The sequence below is a fragment of the Urocitellus parryii genome, chromosome 11, assembly GCF_045843805.1.
Source record: "Urocitellus parryii isolate mUroPar1 chromosome 11, mUroPar1.hap1, whole genome shotgun sequence".
Lineage (NCBI taxonomy): Eukaryota > Metazoa > Chordata > Mammalia > Rodentia > Sciuridae > Urocitellus > Urocitellus parryii.
Genome location: NC_135541.1, coordinates 27,454,230 through 27,467,620, shown reverse-complemented (window position 1 = coordinate 27,467,620; position 13,391 = coordinate 27,454,230). Strand labels below are relative to the sequence as shown.

General features: G+C 44.3%; 1 non-coding gene across 1 annotated transcript; it reads right to left on the bottom strand.

Annotated features, from left to right (window-relative positions):
- LOC113197895 (U6 spliceosomal RNA) lies at window positions 1-108 on the bottom strand. Its single transcript, XR_003302768.1, has one exon. It is a non-coding gene; the product is annotated as a U6 spliceosomal RNA (small nuclear RNA).
- Window positions 109-13,391: the final 13,283 nt, after the last annotated feature.

The following is a 13,391-nucleotide window of genomic DNA, read 5'->3' as shown; positions in this document are numbered from 1 at the left end:
TAAAATGTGGATTTCTTCACAAATTTGCATGTTATCCTTGCTCAGGGTCCATGCTAATCTTCTCTGTATATTTTAATTTTAGTGTATGTGTTGTGGAAATGAGAAAATTTTACAGGATACCAAATGCTGATTTTTAAAGTGGTTTTTTTTTTTTTCCCTCAACACTAAATATTTCACTTCATTCTCTTCTTGCTTGGTTTCTAAGAAGTTGATGTAATTCTCATTTTTGCTCCTCTATAGGTAAGTTCAATTTCAAGTTCTGCCACTGGGCTGCACCTCTCTATTCCCATAAGCAAGTTTTTGGGTTTGGAGGGGGTTTTGGGGGTGGGTGGGAGGGGGGTTTGGAGGTTACTAGGGATCAAATCCAGAGCCCTGTGGACACTATGCAAGCCCTCTACCACTGAACTACATCCCAGCCCTATAGGTAAGTGTTTATTTCTCTGCTTTCTTTCACAATTTTGTTTTTCTCGTTCTTAATTGATCCAACATAACATCCAAAATAATAATAGCAAAAAATTTATAATTATAGCTTATATAATAAAACAAGGGACAGGAGTGAGGAATTAGGAATATTTTCTTATAGTAGTTTCTCCTTTTCCACAGGGGATATGTTCCAAGACCTCCAGTGGAAGCCTGATGCTGAGGCACTGGTATTGAATCCTATATATAAGCACCAGAATACTGTGACAGATGATTTGATAACTGAGATGACCACCAAGTGACTAATGGGAGGGTAGCATATACTACGTAAACATACTGGACAAAGGAATGATTAATCTTGCAGCTGAAGCAGGACAGGATGAGATATCATCATGCTACTCAGAAGAGGACGCAATTTAAAAATTATGAGTTGTTTATATCTGGAATTGTCTAATGTTTTTGGACTGTAGTTGACAGCATAGAACTAATACAGCAGATAGCAAAGCCATGAATAAGGAGTGACTACTGAATTAAGAAGTAGAATAGTGTCATTTTAAAGTGATCTTGTATTAATTGTACTGTCACACGCTGCATATGATATTTCAGTCACTAACAGACCAATTATATGATGGTGATCCCATAAGATTATATTGACTAGTGATGTTATGATGTCATGCTGTCTTAGCTTGTATAACAGTGTACACAACCCTAAAGTTGCCAACAACACATTTCTCAGAACCCATCCTTACTATTAAGTGGTTATTATGGTGTATACATGTTGCAAATTTTAGGGCAATCATTTTCTAAAAAGTAAAATAACTTCATATGCTAAGAAAGGACAGAAAATTGAGTCATATCAAGTGTCCAATTAAGACCACATAACATGAGTAAGGATAGATAAGTGTTGAAAACAAAAAGAAAGAATAAAAATATAAAATCAATGAATAGTAACAAACATGGAATGTACAAATCAAATTGTATCAATCACTTTAAACATCAATAGTCAAATTAAAACCCAGAATTTTTATTAAATTGTTAATTTTATTATTAATTAAACAGAATTTTTATAAATTAATAAACAAATTTAAGAAGAGATGGTCAGAGTAGATCAAAGAACAAGATCCAATTTTATCTTGTCCACATGAAACCCACTTTAAATATAAAGACATACAATAGATTAAAAGTAAAGAGCTAACACTAATCAGGTTAACACTTAAAAGAAAGTGGGAGTAGCTATGTTAATTTCAGAGTAAACTTTAAAGCAAGGAAAGTAACAGAGATTAAAAGTGGCATTACATAGTGAAGAAAGGTCAGTTCTCCAAGAAAACAACCATCTCTAAAGTATATATGCCTAACAACACAACATCAAAATGTAAGAGGTAAAAAATGTCAGCATTATAAGGAGAAATAGATGAACCCACCTAGTTGGAGGCGTCAACATCTATTTCAGAAATGGGCAGATCCAGCAAATCAGAACATAAGTGAGGATAGTTCAATCAACAGCACTATAAATCAACTGGCTATAATTGGTGTAGGCAGAATACTCCAGCCAACAACAGCAGAATACACATTCTGCTCAAGTTCTCGTGGAACAATCAATAAGACAAACCACATTCTGGGCCATAAAACATAGCTAACAAATTTAAAATAATAGAAATCATACCAAAATGTCTGCTCTTAGACCTCAGTGGAATTAAACTAAGACAGCAACAACAGAAGATAGTTGGAAAATACTTGTAGATTTTTTTTTAAAGAGAGAGAGAGAGAATTTTTTTAATATTTATTTATTTTTTAGTTTTTGGCGGGCACAACATCTTTGTTTGTATGTGGTGCTGAGGATAGAACTCGGGCCGCACGTCTGCCAAGCAAGCCCGCTACTGCTTGAGCCACATCCCCAGCTCCAATACTTGTAGATTTAACAACACATTTCTAAATACCATTTGGATCAAAGAAGAAATCTCAAGAGAAATTTTAAAATGGTTTATTTGGTGGTGCTGGGGAACCACCCCAGGGCCTTGCTCATGCTAGGCAAGCACAGTACCACTGAGCCATATCCCTAGCCCTTAAAAATGTTTTGAACTAAATAAATTGAAAATATAATTTATCAACATAGGGCAGCCACCGCCCTGCTCCACTCCTTGGACTGCTCAGGCTCCAGCTCTCCAATCTAACCAGGTTATTGCATTTTCCCAACTGTCACTGCTTTAAAAATCTCGGCATACCTTGAGTTGAAGTCCACCTTTTGTTACAAGAACAGAAGAAAGTTAAGGGCCTCTTTAATCATTTCCACGGGTACCAGATAAATAATCTCAAGGTGGAACCGATCATTTGGTGAGAGAATGAGAGCCAGATTTAAACCGAGACAGTCCAAGTAGGTACCTCCAATGTTTTAGAGTGGATACCTGTGTGGAACAAGGTGAGGACTCAATGACCTCTTCTGACTCCTTCCCATTGTTAAGATTGTGGGGGATCCTAAAATTTTCCATAGTTCTTAGAACTGAGATCCTTCGCCTATAGATTATTCCAAAATTCTTATTCTGAGATGATTTGATGGGGGTTAGATCATTGGGGATTGCAACCAGGGGCACTTAACCCTGAGCTACATCCCCAGCCCTTTTTATATTTTGAGACAGGTACTTGCTAAGTTGCTTAAGGTCTTGCTAACTTGCTAAGGCTGGCTTTGAATTTATGATCCTCCTGCCTCAGCCTCCCAGGTCACTGGGATTACAGGCCTGTGCTGCCACACCTGGGGAGATGATTTGATTTTAATGTTCTGGGAGTCTTAGGTTTTATAAGTGCTACTAAATGTGATGAGGTATTAAAAAATTACTAACTAGAGCCTGGGGTTGAGGCTCAGTGGTAGAGTGTTCACCTAGCGTGCATGAGGCACTGGGTTCGATCCTCAGCACCAAATTAAAATAAAATATATTGTGTCCACCTAAAACTAAAACATAAATATAAAAAAAAATTACTACCTAGGCATATGGCCCAAATTACTTAAGAAGAGAAGGAACTACCTTTGATGGGGAAATGCTTTGATAAAGACTTTAAGCAGAGACCCACCAAGAGCCAGGGATAGATAAAGCCTTGGGCCCCAAGGAGCAAATTAGGGGGCAGGAGTGAGAGGTTAAGGTGGGGGATGTGGGGCCACACATCCCATTGTACCATCTGGACAGTGATAGACTTCATAGGATGTGATTCTTCTCTGGAACATTCCAAAACTTCTGCTCAGCCTACTCTCAAGAATGCTTGGAGGAAATAATTTTATTTTATTATATTTTTTAAAATATGAAATCTAAGAGATAGTTTCATCATATTCAGGTCAGTGTGGTTCACAGAAAAGTCAGCATGTTTTGCTGGAAACAGAGATTACAGGGGTAAGGATGAGCTACCAGGGATTTAGCAGGCTTTCTCTGGGAGAAAGAGGTGGTACAGATCATATGGCACCTGGGCACTCCATTCACATGGGAGTCTTTGTGAGTGGCCTTCTCTAGAGAAGCAGAATAATCAACCTAAGCAACTGCACATGACAGGGATGGACCCCAAAGCATTAGAGGAAATTTCACCTCCATCTGAAGGGACAGGGAAATCTCCACCCTCCTAGCTAACATTACCCCCTAGCTAACATTAGGGCTCTGTTCTTTTTAGGTTCTGTGTTCAAGGTCCTAAGAGCCTAGGTTTCTATGACTCTACATTTTACTGACTCCAGGAATCCAGAGTTTTATAATTCTAAAGCAAGCACTACCACCACAGCCAATGTCATTGTGTGTCCCACATTCCAGGCACAGATGCGGGGTACCTTGTATGTTCTGTTTCCATTAAGCCCTACGAGATACACACTATTGTTCACGGCCGCTGGTAGATGTGGAAACTGAGGACCAGAGAGTTCAGTCATTAGTCCAGGACTGAGGCAGCAGGACAGAAGCCTACAGACCTGACAGTAGAGCCTCTTTCCTCTACTGTGACATCTCAAGAAGCATCTCCTTCCCTGCTTGGTACTCATAGCCCCTTTGCCTGCGAACTGCTTTTTCTCCAGCGGAGGCCCCAAGGGCTGGAAGGCAGACCTGAGGCCTTGCATCTTGTGTTGAGATGTGTTGAGTCACACTGAGTTGTGCTGTGTTGTGTGATGTTTTAATAGGTTGGATTGTGTTGAAGGTATTCGTCTCCAATGAACTGTGAACCACCTGATTCAACCCTGTTAGTCCAGCTCTCCGTCCAGGGACTGGCACATCGTGGATGTTTAAAGAAACATTTATTGTATGAGTGACTCATGGGCCAAATGGGCTCAGGGAGTGAGCTGTGGTGTCTGTGTACCCCTAAGTCATCACCCTGAGATTGCATTCTGGGGACGCTGGGGAGGTTGGCCTACTCTGGGAGGCACCTAAGCAAGTGGAGCCAAGCCAGAGTTTATCCCGAAGCTGGGAGCCAGGAGCAGGAGAGACCTGAATCCCAGGTCAGGAACAGATGATAACTGAAGTCAAAAGGAAGAGCCTGAGGGTAGCCTTGAAAGATGGACACTAGGCACAGTGAGAAAAATAGCCCAGATGCCCTCAGGTGTCTGTGATTCATCTTTACCAGTAGCCATAAAAGAAAAGTGGTCAAGGACATAAATGTGCTTAGAGATAGGTTTCCTCAGTTCTCTGTCTTATAACCTCTTATTTTCAGGATCAGGGCCCCATCTGACATGGCCTAGGGTAGGATCTCATCCCTAGGGCTGGACTTTGCCCTGGTTCCCAGGTATGGGTTGGGGTCCTGCTGTGGACCTTCCAAATCCCTAGACACAGTCTTAGCTGCAACTGACTCTGTTCAAGTCGAAAGCGCAGAAGTTCCTGACTGCCTCAGTTTCCCTTTGACCTTGATCCTTGAAAACATCGAGCTACCCAAGTGGGACCAGCTCTATAGCCTCGCTGCCCCACTCCCTCCTCGGCTCCTACGCTGAGAGGTGCTCATACTTACTGGCTGCTCTGCCTGGCTTCCCTTCTCCAGCTCATTCCCCAACCAACTTCCAAACCCAACCACATCCCCTGATGGCTGCTCATTGCCTAAGACAGAAAGTTCAAGTTCCTGCGTGCAGTATGCATGGCCCTTGTGGTTTGCTCCTGCTGACCTCTCAGCCTCCACGCCTTCTGATCCCTTGAACCTTACTTGTGCTCTAGCCATTGCAAACCACTGTCTCACACCTCTCTGCCTTTGCCCTTTTTATTCTCTGTGTGGCATGATCTCCTTAGATTCCTACTCATTCTTCAAGAATCAACCTTCCACTGGTAACACCCTGGTTTTATAACATTCTATGCATAAGTCTATGGTGATAATAATTACATTGCATTGGTTGTTCCCCACCCAACTGTGAACTTCATGCAAAGTCATGAAGTCTGGCTCTTCCCCTGTGTCTGGCTCATAGTCCCTGTATATCAAAGGAAGGAAGGGAAAAAAAATGAATGAGTGAATGAGACAGGGGCATCTGGTGACAGTGCAGGGACTGGGAGTTGAAGTGGGCAAAGGACCCTGACGAAAGAGAAGAACAGAACAAACATGAAGACACAAAGAACTGGCTCCAAGGGGAAGGTACGGAAGCTGCCCATGAGCTTCTAACCCCAGCTCTCTGCAGGGATCCATCCTGTACCTGAGCTGTGTGCTCTGAAATCCCCGGAATCCTTGTCATTTCCTCATGTTTGTTGTTTTTGCTACCCTGTGAGGAAATGCTCCAGGACCCTGCCCTTGGGAAGAGCTGCTCAAGTCTTACACAAGACTCTTGTCTTCTTTGTAGGCTGGTGGTGGAAGGTGGGCTGACGCTCACTGTGACCTTAGGTGCCAGGACCCTCCTGACAGGGGGCAAGGCCTGGGAGTTGACCAGGCAAGTCCTGAGCCAGGACGGGAGAAGATATTAGGCCTATGGGTATGTGTATATGGGGGAGAAAGGGGACCAGGAAGCCATAGGGCCTGGAGGCTGGACGGCTGGGCCCTGATGCTGCTATTTGAGCCCCTTGGGTGGATTTCCTGCCCCAACCCTCTTGCACTTAGCCACATTCCCAATGGCAGGGGAGCTGAGGGACCCAGGACTGATCAAAAGCTTTGGGGGAGAGGGATGGATCTGGAACTCGATTCACCAAACCTCCAAGGTCCAACATAGGACCTGAGACAAGATGGAAGTGTTCAAAAATGGAAGGAAGGAAGGAAGGAAGGATGGAAGGAAGGAAGGAACGAACGAAGGAAGGAACGAAGGAAGGAACGAAGGAACGAAGGAAGGCTGGCTAGCTGCTGGAGCCAGACCACAGGGAAGAAGCATCTCCAGGGGCAGCCCTGGTAGTATATGTAGCCATCAGAGTGGGGGGACTGCCCTGGAGAGGAGGGGAAGGCTGAGGGTCAGAGTTTCCTCTCCCCATTCCTCCTCTTCCCAGGCTCTCTGCTCAGATCTTGAGGTCTGGGCAAGGCGTCTGGGTGGGGCCTATCCCTTCTTAGACACGCCCCCCTCCCACCATGGTTTTCATACCTGATGGGTATCAGGATTTGCTAAGAAGCCTCAAACAACGAAGATTTCTGGGTCTCACCTGAGACTTACTGACTCAGAATATTGCTGGGTTGATCACAGAATGGGATTATTTTAAAATGCCCCAGGCCAGGCCTGGTGACACATGCTTTTCATCCCAGTTGCTCTGGAGGCTAAAACAAGAGGATGGAAAGTTTGAGGTCAGCCTCTGCAAATTAGCAAGAGCCTATCTCAAAAATAAAAAAAAAAATGAAAAAGGCTGGAGATATAGGTCAGGGATAGACCATCCCTGAGTTCAAGCCTCAGTACCAAAAGTAAATACATAAATAAAGTTCTCCGGGTGATTCCGCCATATTGACAGAGACTCCCCACCTACTAGATCCCCAGCATGGCATTCCCAGCCCAATTGAGATCTGGCCCCAATGTCCATGTGCAGCCTTGTGTTTACCCCTTACCCCAAACTTGCAGCCTCGTGAAACTGCTCCATATTCTTCTCACACATGCAGGCTTTCTCAAGGTCAAGTCTTGGTACAAGTTCATCTTTCTATCTGCCCACCTTCTCTATCCAGGGAACTTCTGCACATCCTGCAAGGCCTAGCTAAAACTCCACTTCTGGGAAGACTTCCCCACCCTTCTTCCATCCAACCATTCACTTCTACATGTGCAGACAGATGCCTTCATCCTCACGGCACCCCTGTGAGGTCTGTTCTGTTATTATCAGGCCCATCTTACAAATGAGGACACTGAAGCCCACAGAGGTGAATCACTTGCCCTAGGTTTCGCTGGTCATTGGGAGAGCCGGGACCTAACCAGGCAGCACTCCACATATCCACTGGGCTGTCTTACAGATGGGGACACTGAGGCCCAGGGAAATCATTAGCCCACATTCATCATTCTCATAAGTAGCAAAGTCATTATTTGCATTCAGGAACCTCTGACTCCCCAGGCTGTACACTCCCAGATGGCCCCTGTTTAAACCTACTAAGTAATCCCTGGGTCAAGGCCCCATTCTTGAGCTATCCGAACGCCCTTCCTCTCTCCCCACAAGCCCCCGGAGACTTGCCTTCTCCTCTTCCCGGCCTGCTTCCCCTCTGACCTCACTCCCTACCCATCCTGCCCCACCTTGAGTTCCCTGGCAGGAAAGCCCGCCAGGCCCTCACTGAGGTCACAACATCCCTGGCCGGCAGGGATCCAGTCACACTTGCAAGCCTTTCCCGTCATTTCCCTACCCAGCGTTCCAGACGGGGCTGGCTGAGGCACTGGAGGGAAAGCCTCCTTCCTGGGCCTCAGTTTCTCCATTGCTAAGATAGAGAGTGGCTTTGCCTGGACGCCTGCCAGGGTGTCCAGAGAGGACCCTCTGATGAGATAACCGGCAAGGCTGTGTAAACGCTGGTGGTCCAGCCCTGAGCAACTCACTCTTGGGCCACGGATAGAAGGGTGGGGTCTCAAATCAGCAAGGAAGCCTGACACCCTGGAAGGTTACCTTACCTCCTTGCACCTCAATGGGGTCCCATCTAAAGAATGGGAATCACAAGAGCACCTTCAGCAGACGTTCATTCTGAGAACTGAGTGCAACAGGGAACTCCATGCAGCTGAGTGGTGTCTCGCGCCGGGGAATGTCTCCACAAGAGAATGGTAGCAAGTGTCCAGTGACAGGCCCTGCCTCTTTCTGTAGAATCACAGCTATAGAATCACGTACCTTTGTGGAAACTCCCATCAGAAAACCCGTACTTTCCAAAGTGGGACCCCAGTCCAGCCATCCTGCCTGCTGAGAATAATGCTAACTATCATCCATCTGGGTGACAGCAGGTTTTCAAAATTGCGTCGTAAACATAGATATTCTTTAACTCAAAAAAGTTGGCGGAGCTCTTTACCACTCTCTCTCTCTCATCCAGTCCTTCACAAAGCCTGAGAAGGAGTGTTCATGGGCTTTGATTCTGGGCTGAACGGAGCTTATCGGAGCTTATCTCCAGCTCTGCTGCTTACTTGCTAGTTTTTCTTGGGCAAGTTATTTCCCTTCTCTGGACCGTAATTTGCCTCATCTAAATCAACATCATGCTTCCAACCTTTAAGGGTTCCTGTGAGAATCACAGATCTCAGGCATAGAGGAAGTACACAATAGACCTTAAAACCCTGTTACCCTTATTTTCTAGATGGAGAGACTGAGGTTCAGAAAAGTTCCATTACTTGCTACAAAGCCAGGAAGAAGCAGGTGGTCTCTGTGTCCAGGAGCCCTGCTTGCACACAGGAATATGTCCCCCAGTTCATGAGTTTTGGGGACCACAAGGACAAAGCTCAATCTTAGGGTCCTGCTTGACCTGCTTCTTGTTACAACTCTCATTAGACAGATGGGGACACTGAGGCCCAGGGAAATCATTAGCCCAGACTCAGCAAAAGGTCATTCATAGTAAGTCAGAGTGTACAGGGGTCAGAGCAAGATGGGCATGGTGGGTAAGGACACAAGACAGGAAAGCAGTATACTTATCCCAATAGACAGTAACCTTATGCCTGCAGCCAGTAGTATGGCTGTCAGTGTCATGCTTTGCTATTCCAGACTAAATCCATGGGCATCACACTGCTTGGGTCTTGCTGATGTAAAAAGACCGCCTAGAATTATTATATTCTCCCTAGAATTCGGCTCTGGACAACTTTGAATCTTCTCTCTGAAAAAGATAATAATTAGATACCATTTCTCACCAATCCAACTGACAAAGACTAAAAAGGTAAACCATACCCACTATCGATCAGAGGATTACAAAAGGGCAAATCCCTTTATAGTTGGTAGAAGAGGTATAAGATATATTACTCCCCTCCTTTTTTTTTAAAGAGCCATTTGGCACAGTCTTAAAAATGCACTTGTCTTTTGATCTGGAATCCCTCTCCTACAAGGATTTGTATTGAATCCTACAAGGATTTGTATTGAATTCTTAGTACAGGTATGTCATTCACAGAGTGTTTATAATTTCCTCTAGATAAAAACCACCTAAAGTATTCATGGGTAAGGGATTGGTTCAATCCACGATGAACTATCAGTCAATCATTAAAAATTGTGTTGGAAAAATATTACTTGTAAGGAAATGTTCATTGTAGAGACAAAGTAATTTAAATCCAGGATGATTTGCACTGATACAACCAGGCTAGATTGGCTTTCACATTGAGGCTTGAACTCTTGGGACGCTCCCTCTTGGAACTCAGCCGCCATGCTGTTAGGAAGCCCAGGCTGTCCTGCCGGAGATGGAGGAGGATGGCTCAGTCATGCATTTGCTGAATTCGGTTGCATGAGTGACCATGGTTCACATCATGTAAAGCACAACTTCCCAGTCAATCCACAGAATTATGAGAGATAATAAATCATGGCCAGGCCACCAAGCTTGGGGGGGGGTGGTTATTCTACAGCATGTGTAGCCGAAAGGCTCTGTTGTTTTCATGACCTAGATTTTCACAGTGCATACAGGTCTTTCATGCAGAGGCACCTGTGCATGGGGGTAAGCTTTATTTTGAGCTCCTGAAGGCAGAGGCCTGAATGACCCCATCTAATTGAGCCTCTACCACTGACCAGACACCATGCAGCTTTCACAAACACCAGCATAAACTAGGTGTTTAATAATTATTTATTGAATAAGTAAATTAATATCTTTGTTAGTACATATTGTAGCCTTGTGAGGTAAGGATTGTTACTCAACTGATATCCATTCATGACAGACAAATGCAGATATTATGAAAGAAGAAAATAATAATCACCCCTAATTCTAGCTAATTTCCGTTAATATTTAGCGTATGTCTATAGAAATCCAAATTCATGAAACACAGGCATTTTCTTTTGGGAATGTGACGGTTTTATAACCAGTTTTTTTTTCCATTTGAAAATATCGTGACTTTCTTTCCATGCCAATCAGTGATCATACTTGATCATACTTCTCCACTCAACAACATTTTTAATAAGTGCACGTGTGTGTGCTTGAGTGACATCAGGAATCACTCTCCCTTTCTCCACCCCGTTCCCACACAGAGGGTTTCTGACAGCCTTGTCTGTGGCAGTCTGGGAGGTTACCTGTGGCAACACTTTCCTTAGGAAGCTGAAGAGACTGAAGTCATCCAGTTAAACTGTAACAAAGCCCGGAGTTCGGCAAACTCATCCTCTGAGTCTAGAACTCTTCAGCCCCGAGTGCTTTCTCTTTCTTACCAGCTACAGTGCCGTGGATTTGGAGCATCAACCACAAGCCTCTATAAAATTAATGCTCCAAGCCTTTTGTGTATGGAAAAGGAAGGTCCCTAGGTGCTCTCAACAGGTTCTCTCCTTAGAAGTATGAGTCAGTTCCAGCACAAAGGTTGAGTCATGCAGCTCCTCTATGATGAATATGCATGTGACTGCCAGGTGGCATTCAGGTGGGGGCTGAGGGAGTGGATTGGTGACCCGGATGGACACTGGCTAAAGAGTGGCTGCTCCCCTGGAGAGTGAGCTATGTGCATTCTTCCTATCCGGATTGCTACATGATGGATTCTAGAAGTGAAGAGGCCCAGGTTTCATAAAAAAATTTGGTTTGCTAACAAATTCCTCCCTCACTGTCATGAGGGAGTTAAGCAAGTGGCTTGACTTCTCCATGCCTCAGTTTCTTCAACTGTGGATGTGTGTGGTCTTGCCTTCAGTAAAAGGTGTGGGGAAGACCCAGCAAATGTTGTGTGGGAAGATGTTTTGTCCAGTTAAAAGGTTATATCAGTCTAAAGGGTGCTGACATTTCACTTCTCTGGAGAAATTTGGTTCTCAGAACAGAACAGAAGAGCCAAGCCCAGCTGTTTGTTTTCCCATCAGTTCCTGGACTTCTCAGAGTCTCTCCAGTCTCCTTGCTATTCCTCCACCCTCGGGGCATCAAGTTAATTCTTCACATCACGTTTTATGGAATCCTACTGTGCACTATGTCCAGGGCCAAAGCACTGAATCCTTCCCAATGCTCCCCTACAAGTTCAAGGGCTGTGTGTGTGTGTGTGTGTGTGTGTGTGTGTGTGTTTTACTGGGATGAAGCCTGGGGTATTCCACCATTCCCTCCACATCCCTGGCCTTTTAAAATTTTGAGCCCATGTTGGCCTTGAACTTCCATCCTTCTGCCTTAGCCTCTTGAGTAGCAGGGATTGCTGGCAGATACCATAGCACTCAGCCAAGTTCAAGACTATTGTGGTCCTATTTTACAGAGAGAAAACTGAGGCCCACAGGGAATAAGAAACTTATCAGAGATGACACCACTCGCAGGGGGAAGCTGGACCATAAACCAAACTTCTAGACTTTTCCAGCATTCTATCCTTTCTGTGGACTTGAGGAAGAAAACCTCTGGGGGCTGTACTAGATCTTCTCTTCCCAACCTTAGGGACCGCCCCCCCCCCCAAATAATACACTGAGAGTATTACACTGTGCCCACAACCCTAAAGTAAATCAGGCTTTGAGGATGTAAACACTGGAAATAATAATAGTTATCATTTTCAAGTATTTACCACATGCCAGCCACTCAGTAGACATTGTTTCCCTTTATATTCACAATCTGTGAGGTGAATATTGATATTATACCCATATGCCAGTTGGGGAAATTGAGAATCAGGTTAGGGAAATACCCAAAGATCCATAGCTGGCAGGTCAGTCTCCAAAAGCAGAACTCTGCCCACCACAAACCTCTCTCACCTTCTCCTTCATTCATTCTTTGGTTTACTCATGTACTAAACATTTATGGTTTATTTCCTATGTCAAATTACTTGCTGGATAGAGGGAAGACTGAAATGCCCAAGTCCCTGCCTTGGAAAGGTCATTATCTAAGGGGAAGATAAGGTTCAAATAATTGTAATCTAAGTGATAAGAGCCAAGCCAGGTAAGCTGCTCGCAGCAGTGCTGGGCTGGCTGAACAGCTTGGCCAGTCAGTCTTTATTTTGTGTAAGCAAGGTATTAAAACTCACACTTACTACCTGCATGATTTAGGGCAAATAACTTTACTTCCCCAAGAACTTTCATTTTCTTCTTTAGAAAAAAGAGAGGGGAAAAAAACCCCTCATCTCCCAGAGTTCCTGTGGGGGTTAAATTAACTGAAATAGCATGCATTCATATTACAAATATATGCAGAGACTCAGAATGTATTAGGTACTGTTTCTGGTGTTGGGGATGCTGGAGGGAGCAGACATTCCCTTGGAACCTCAACAAAAGAATTTCCCGGTAGGATTGAATCCAGGTTTGCTTAACCACCAAACTACATCCCCAGTCCTTTTATTTTTTATTTTGAGACAAGGTCTCAAGTTGCTAAGGCTGGCTTTGAATTTGCAATCCTCCTGCTTCAGTCTCCTGAGTTGCTGGTATGTGCCACCATGCCCAACAAAATAATTGGTTTTGATTGAAGTAAAATATACACAGAGAAAAAGTGCAAAAATCAGAAGTGTTAACAGCTTAATAATTTTTCACAAACAGACTCTGCCTGCATAACCAGCAAGCTGATTAAGAAACACTACCACA